An 8,435-nucleotide genomic window follows, 5' to 3' on the forward strand; every position below is an offset into this window, starting at 1 on the left:
TTTCAGGATCTAATGGATTTAGGCTACTGTATTAATTCTAACACTAATATTCCTTCATTCATCCAGCAATATTTATTGAGGGCAGACCATGTACTGTGGACGTAGGTTACCCTACTGGACAGAACAACCAATATCTTTACCCTCATCAAATTTGCAATGTAGTAGAGACACATTAAATAAATAAGTAAAATATATGTGTGGTATTGTAATTAGTATTAAGTGCTGAGAACAGAAATATATAGCAGGGAAGGAAGATATTTTGTAAGAGAGTCAGGGTTGAAATTTTAAAGTAGTTGTTTTGGAAGGTTTCAAGAAGAAATAAAGTCTGAAGGGAAGGGACTGACAAGTCATGTGATTGTAAAAAAGCATTCCTGGCAGAGGGAAAAGCAAGCATAAAACAGCCTGAAGCAGGAGAATGCCTCGTGTGAGGAGAAGGTCAATATTGACAGAAGAGGTGAACTAAAAGGAAAAATAATGAATAATAAGATGAGCAAAATATGGTGGCACCAGAGCCTTTTGAATCAGAGTAAAGATTTTGGCTTTTATTCTAAGTGAGGTGGGAAGACTTGGGAGGTTCTGAACAAAGAAGTGACATTATCTTATTTATTTTCTAACAGACTCACTCTGTCTAGTGGGTTGGGAATAAATTTAGGAGCAGAGATAGAAGCTGGAAGACAAATCAGGAGGCTGATATAATTATTCCAGTGAGTCATGATTTATTTGAAACAGAATGAGGCACCATGTAGGGGATGGGAAGAGGTTGGATTCTTGATATATTTTAAAAATAGAATTGAGAGTATTTCCTGAAATACAGGATATGAGTGTGACGGAAAGAGAGGTATTGGGAGTGACTCCAGCATTTTTGGCTTTAAGGAAAAAGTTGTTATAAATATGTTGGAGAAGATGTAGGAAGCCTAAGTTTGTGGTAGAAAGGATATCAGGATTTCAGTTGTGGATATACTGCATTTGAGAAGCCAAGTATGATAAAGTTTTAGAATATAAGTGAAGTCCAGAGCTGGCAACCAAGAAAGAATTCTTAAGATGTCTCTGGTGCAAAAAGGTGATTTTATTAAAGCACAGTGACAGGACCTGGGGGCAGAAAGAGCTGCTGCACTGTGTTCTTGAGGAGAGGCTGATTATATATACTCAGGAGTTGGGGAGGTGAGGACAAAGGGGGTGTCCAGAAGGACTGTCATATGCTAAAGACTCTCAGGATACTAGAGGCCTGGTTATTGTCAAGCCAAGGCTGTTTTCCCCTCTAATGAGGCACTAACATGAAGACAGTTGGGAGTTTCCTGGAGGAATGATACAGGAATGTTCCTGTATCACACATCCTTGTCATTGGGCTTTAGGTTTAAAAGAAATTCAATTTTATTTACATTTCCTTCTTCCTCAGCCTCCCTTAATTTTATGGAGGGGAGGGTGATGTCAGGGTTTCAGGAACTGAGTTATGGGTCTCTGCAAGTTAGGCTATTGATAAGAAAGCTTCTTCCTTATAAATCACTAGGACATTTGTAAACTGAGGGAGACTTCTGTCCTGCAAGACTGCGATCTCTATCAGTTAACCATTTGTTTTTCCTTTAGGGCAGCCAGGAGTGCCTGAGGAATGTCACATATTATCACATGGTGGGGGGTGTAGGGTGCCTTCTTCTGCTTTGTCCTCAGCTTGCCTTCTGCTCCCTCGTCAAGTAGGTATTGAGTGTCAAGTAGCACATCAAGTAGGATTCAGTTAGAGAATCAGAACCAGTAAGAATGGTATGGAAGAAAGGGTTTATTATAGAGATTAGATTTCCAAAATTATTGGAACTGATGAATTTTTTTGTGAAAGCCGTACTTTTTGTATGTGGTGGTGGTTGTCCTGAAATCATTCTTCAAAAGCAGGGTTGGCAGTTTTGGAGAAAACAGTGAATCAGAATTATTAGTATAAAACAAACCTCAAAACAATATGGAAAAATCTATGATGGCAAAATGGACCTGTGAGAACAAACTGGAACGTGTGTCTCTCTCTTACTCCTTCTTATCTCACTGATGAGGTTTGCTTGGAGAAGTCAGATCACTTCACTATAGAGAACATGATGTGCTCTGTCTCAAACCAGAGAAGTTGAAAAGAGAAAATGTAGTAACAGCTAGAAAAGATGGATGCTGTGACTTTCCTCATTAACAAAGTGAGCGAGATCAGCAAAAATGTGTGTGAACAGCACCAGGCCTGCTTGGTAGCCATTGCTTTGCCTCCACATCTCATTTTCTCTCCTTGTTGTCAACCCTAACTTGGAAATACTAACCCAGATTAGCCAAACTGACACAGTACAAAACTACCACTACCACATGTAGGCAGTTACATAGTGTGTCTAGAATGTAGGAAGGAGAAATGGGCTTAAAGTGTACACCTGGATTTATTCTTTCAGAGGTGATACTCAAAGTAAAGCAATTGGATTCCATCACCCAAAACATACATGTTGGTAGAAGATAGAGAAGTGTTTAAGAATGAAGCCCCAGAAGAAGAAGAAAAAAAGAATGAAACCCCAGACCACTCTAATTTTTTGATATCAAGGATATGAGGAAGAACTTGCCAAGGACTCTGAGTAGTGACAGTCAGCGTGTAGGACGAAAATCTCGTGAGGGTGGGATCCAAAAAGTCAAGTGAAACGGAGTGATTCAAGAAGGGAAAGTGATTGTTTCTCCTCCTCCATCCACAATTATTGAATAACCCTGTGGGGAAAATGGGCTTTGGGTTTTCATCCAACAGTTTATCCAGATATAATAAAGAGTATTAGACAGTAGCAGTTTTCTTCTGTGTCATTAGATGGCAGAGTCACTTGATATATATATTTCCTTTTGTAAATGAGAAAAATGTTTATTAAGGAAACAACAATTTAACAGCTCTCCCTTAGGAGACTTTTATGGACTAGAGCACAATCTGAAGACAATTACAGTTTCAGTCATAAACACACTGCATAGGGTGCTTATTTTATAAACAGAAGGATGTTGAAGTTTGTGACATGCTGACATAATTGTGTTATTAAATTTACAGTGTTTGGTGGTAATTGTGATTAAACTCCTGGGCAGCAACTCCTCCAAAGAATGCAGTCATCATGTGTGACTCAACAGCTCCCCATTAGCAAAATTTGTAATCACAGTCATCTTTCACCATTACAGGTAACCTATATTCCTAAAGGAAGTTGTTCTTCAGTCTGATAGTTTAAGTACCCCTGGTTGTCTACCATGTTGTTTATGAAATATTTTAACAGTCCATATGATTAAGTACAACACAATCCTATTATCTGAAATGTCCAGACTGGAAATAATTTCATCCTTGCTAATGGTGTTCAAACCATATTCTTTAGTTAAGGATGTATATCTTACAACTCGAAGAAATGGAAGATTGCTACAGAATAATTTTAATTCTTACTTTGTAATGGCGTCTCTTACCTGGCCTGTGGACTGCAGCATTTTGTCAATATGATTACCACAGCAGAAGCATCTTTGTTTGCTTTAATAGTAAGTGGTTTGCAGTTTTATGGGTGCATCCTAATCTGCAGTCATATAGGGAATTGTGCCTCAAACAGGTAAGTATCCTTGGTCCTCTTTGACCACAAAGCCCTTTCAGGTATAAGCTAAAATCCAAACAGATGGAGTCTGTTTGCTGATATTTATGCAACAATCATCATTAATTATATCTTTAGTATTGATTGGGATCTGAATTGTATTTATTGCTGTGTTTATATTTTTAAAAAAGCTTCTTAAAAATTATCTTCATCTTATGGAGCCCCAGTATCATTCTTTAGAATCCTTTGTCTAATCAAATCTCTGAGGTTCTCTTTTTCCTTACACATTTTAGGTGGTCATCCATTTGTTCCATTATTCTTCTGTGCTAAATATTTAGCTATAGCAATCAATGGAGTATGGCTATGGGCCTCCCCCCACCCCCCAATATGATCCATATCGTAAGGCTGTAAGTGTTCTCTCAACTCAGGAAATCGTTTATCTAGTTGTAGATCTCCTAATACGTTATCTGAGTAAAATTCTATTACTGGATGTTCTTTTATAATGATCCTCCTATAGCCAACCAGCCATATATAGCCTACACATTAAAAGGGGAATGTGGGAATTACAGAAGATTTCAGCTAAATGTAATAGTGTACTTTCAGGGAGCCCAGTTGCAAGCACAGGAGTAAACCTACAGCAAAAAGGATGGTCATTGCTTGGGTTTTCTGAACTCTCTTCCACAAACTTAATAGATACATTGTTATTTAATTCTTACAAGAATTCCACAACTTGAGCTTCCTTCTTGCTGACACTGCTGTTTTATAGGAAAAAAATAATAATAATGTTTTCAGCATCTTCTCTGCTGATCTGATTTTCATCAATAATTGTAAATGAATCAAGACCTAGTATTTCCAAGTTGTTAAAAATTTCAGTTCCTGTGGCTCTTGCATTTATTAGATAACCTTGAGCAGACCCTAAAGTCTCTTGCCCATGATTATGCCACAGCTTCAGCTGCCCAGCCCCCAAGGAATAGCCAGTAACAGCCTGCAAAGTGCCACCATCACCTCTTGAAGTATTTTTTTTAAATCAAAAAACTTTCTCATTCTTTTTATTTCTAGCGTTATTGAGATATAATTGATATATAACATGTGTAAGTGTAAGGTATACAACATGAAGACATTTTTAATATTATATTTTAATATAGTGAACAATGAAGTTTACTGTAAAACTGAAATTTCACTTGGAACATTTTCTGTTCATATCTCGTCCGTTTCATTGATTTAGAGTGTTACCTTGATGTTCCTGTCTAGTCAAATCTACAGATGAGAGGAAGTTTACAAGGGAGTAAGAATAAACTATCTTGAACAAAAATAAAAAAAACCCAACTCTTCAGTTCAGATTTCATTCTAAGCCCATTTTATCCTAGTAAGTGGAGATGCCAGTATAAATTAAATAAACTGTATAAACTACTAAGACTCTTCAATCTATCCCTCACGTAGTCATTTGTCAGTTGCTCTTATACAGAGCTGGTGCTACAGTGTTTATTTCCAGCTCTCCAGCTGGGTCACTTAGTTAACCTCTCTTTACCTTTAAAAATAGGGATAAATTATTCTTTGACTTACCTCAATGAGTTGATGTGACTGCTGATGAGATGACATTTGTGAAACAGTTTGATTGTCTCACAAAATAATTGCCATATGATTTCAAAACCACCTACTGGATTTTTTTTCCTATCTGAAGAACAAACCCCTGAAATTAGATTACTCCTACAGCTTTACATGGTTTGGAATGAAGGGAGATTTTTTTCCTACAAGGAAGAATGTATGGTTGCCAAAGGTGCCCTGTCTGAGTCAGAGAAATCTCTAGTGATTAAATGATGTTCTCACATATGTACAGTAGGCAGATGTATCTCTGAAAGATGCAGATGAAGTCCTCAAGACGGAAGATTTAGAACTCTGATTCCTGGGAATCAGCTGTCTTACCTGTGAACTGTTTTGTAGCATTACTAAAATTTACTAAATTTTCCAGATTATAAACCCAGGTTATAAAATGGGAGGCATTTTAGTCTACTTTATGTAACTTCTGTCTGACATGCCCTTTGGTGGGAGCTGCAGGATGATGTGGTGATTGGTAGTTGGTGTAAGGATTGGTGGTTGGTGTAGATTTTGGAAACTGGATGCTGTGTTCAAATCCTATGTCTTCCTTTTTTGCCTATATGACTTTGGGCAGTGTTTTTAAACTCTTTGTCCTCAGTTCCTCATCGTGAAAATGGTGGTGATAGCATCTTCATCATCATCATCATCATCATCAATCTTAAGGGTTTTGTGAGGCACAAATGAGGTAATTAATGCATGGAAAGCACTTAGCACTATGTCGTGAACATAGTCAACAACTGATACTATTTTTCTTATTATTGTTTTTATTATTATTATTATTATACTTTGGCTATTTCCAGCTTATCCCTTGTTTAAGTTCCGTTTTGCTCATTATTATTTCTTTTTCTTCTTCTATTTTTGTTGTTGTTGTTAAAACTTTCCATTACATTCCTTCCTCTACTCTCAGGGAAATCAGTCACTCTCTTTTTTGTGCCAATCTTCTATATTCTATAGATAATCTTACAATGTAGAATTTACAGACGATTGGTATTATAAATCTGTCTTGCTCACTGGACTGTGAGTGTTGCTTGAAGTTAGGGCCTAGGTTTTGTTTATTTTTCTAGTCCTACCTTTTGTTACAGAATCTGTCATAAAATAGATGCTTAATGAGTATATTGAGTATATGAATGACAAGTAGAATCAAAAAGGGTGTGTCAGAAAATATCCCTGAGAGGTCCAGTAGGAATCACTGCTCTCTAGTTTTAAAGAATATGTGATCCCTAGGGCTTCGATAGAATTATTTTTCCTCACACACATGAGTGCTCTCTTTCCTAGTATTGTGACATGAATACTTAGTGGAGGACTCCTTTTCCTTTCAATTTTGCCTTTAAAGAAATTCTCCTGTTTCCAACTGACTTCTTCATTGACCCCAAAAGATAAAATGATTTGTTCAGCAAAAGTCCCAGATGACTTTTGGCAGTTACAGCTCAGTACACTTGGAGGAGCACAGTAGGAGAGATTTATACTGAAATATGTCAGATTTTTTGCACTGTTCTTAGAGCTACAATTTTGGGAGCATTAATATTCAGCTATATTTTCTGGACCATATTAATTTCACAAGTTGAGCATGGGAGAGTAAAGTTTTGGTTTTAATCTTTTTAACTACTTGCTTAATTTAGACAGGAGAGCCAATAATTACAGATATCCATCTGTCTATAATTAGAGCACAACACATACATGTCTTTATTAAAATGACAACATTAGTGGGTCTCTGTTATTACTATTTATTTAATTTTAATTTTATCACAAAATAAATTCCATGAATTTAAGTAAAAGAATTGTAAAAGACATCAGTGGTTAGTTCTCATAGCAATGTTGCTCTTATTTTTTTGGAAAGGATTTTCTCTGCCATTCTTTTGTGCACGTTGAAAGAAATTTTAAAAATCACCTCAGATGCTAAACAATTTAATTGGGAATTTAGCTTTAGGCATTTGGGAAAAATTGAATTAGATTTGTTACTATTTGGATATTTGTCCATAATATGTAAGTTTGACAAATCATTTTTTATTGTTTGCCTCAACAGTATATATTACCTAGTACAAAGGTACCACATGCATGAGTGATGCATATAAATAAACTCTTCTCTGATGGCTTCAAGGAAATGCTTGCTTTTTTTCTGATCAGCTTTGAGTAGCTTTAAAAAAGCTCTTTTTTTAAAATTGAAGTATAGTTGGCACATAATGTTACGTTAATTTCAGGTGCACAACATAGTAATTCCACAAGTCTCACATTATGCTGTGCCCGCCACAGGTGCGGCTGCCGTGTCACCGCGCGGTGCGGTTACAGTACCATTGACCGTAGGCCTGGCTTGTATCCTTGTCCTCGTGACTTACTCAGTTCCATCACTGGGAACCTGTATCTCCCACTCCCCTTCACTCATTTTCCCCATCAGTTTTCTCTATTTATGGGTCTGTTTCTGCTAAATAGGAACTCTCTTAAGTCAAGGACACATGGGTTCATTTTCAGTCTGCAGATGTTTGTACCTCCACTCAGCTCAATTACTCTCCATAATTTTATATAGTTAATTTCAATGTGCATTATCAAAATATATTGGTAAAATATAAAGAGAGGAGGGATAATACCTCAATTTCTATCCCAGATTGAGTATCCAACAGAGGCACAGGATATAGACCAGTTTTATATAATTGTCTAATACCCTGAAGTACTCTATACGTGCTCCATAGGGAAAGGATAGTTGTTTCCTACCAGCAGGATGGGCATGTTCTGTATTCCAAAGTGGTGTTGAATTTGTACTAGTGTATCTACCTTATCTTCCTAGATCTGTGTAATAATGATGAAATATAATTTTTAGTGTAAAACAGTAGATCTTGACCAAAACTAGGGTCATGTTCGATAAGTAAGACAGGAATGTTATGCATATATGTGCACAACTGAAGCTAAAGGACATGCAATAAAAATTAAACTTGTGCGCTCATCACTTTACTCCATTCAAATGATTTTATCTTCAGTGTCCAGTATGTGATTATTAAAGCAACCTTGGACTAATACATACCTCCCTGTTCTGATTATCTGTGATGTACAGTACCTTGGTGTTCTGAACAAAAGATTCACAACAGCCATATTTCGGTTTCGAAAAGAAAAGAAAACTTTATTATCATTATAGAAACCTAATAGAAACAGAAGAACAAAGGAATCTACACATAGATGAAGGTAATAGTAGGCTATAAATGAGAATAAGGCAAAGTTATATCAAATCAGGTACTTACAACATCCAACTTCATTAGCTGGGGAAGCCCCATGGAAAAAGCCAGGCTGGAGTCCCAGTTGAGAGGC

At 36.7% G+C, this 8,435-nt stretch overlaps 1 pseudogene; it reads right to left on the bottom strand.

Moving 5' to 3' along the window:
* Positions 1-3,115: 3,115 nt before the first annotated feature.
* On the bottom strand, positions 3,116-8,222 carry LOC114220033 (NEDD8-activating enzyme E1 regulatory subunit pseudogene; annotated as a pseudogene).
* Positions 8,223-8,435: the final 213 nt, after the last annotated feature.

The sequence above is a fragment of the Eumetopias jubatus genome, unplaced genomic scaffold, assembly GCF_037043125.1.
Source record: "Eumetopias jubatus isolate StellerSeaLion01/CBP00866 unplaced genomic scaffold, mEumJub1_p1.0 scaffold_13, whole genome shotgun sequence".
NCBI classification, from domain to species: Eukaryota; Metazoa; Chordata; class Mammalia; order Carnivora; family Otariidae; genus Eumetopias; species Eumetopias jubatus.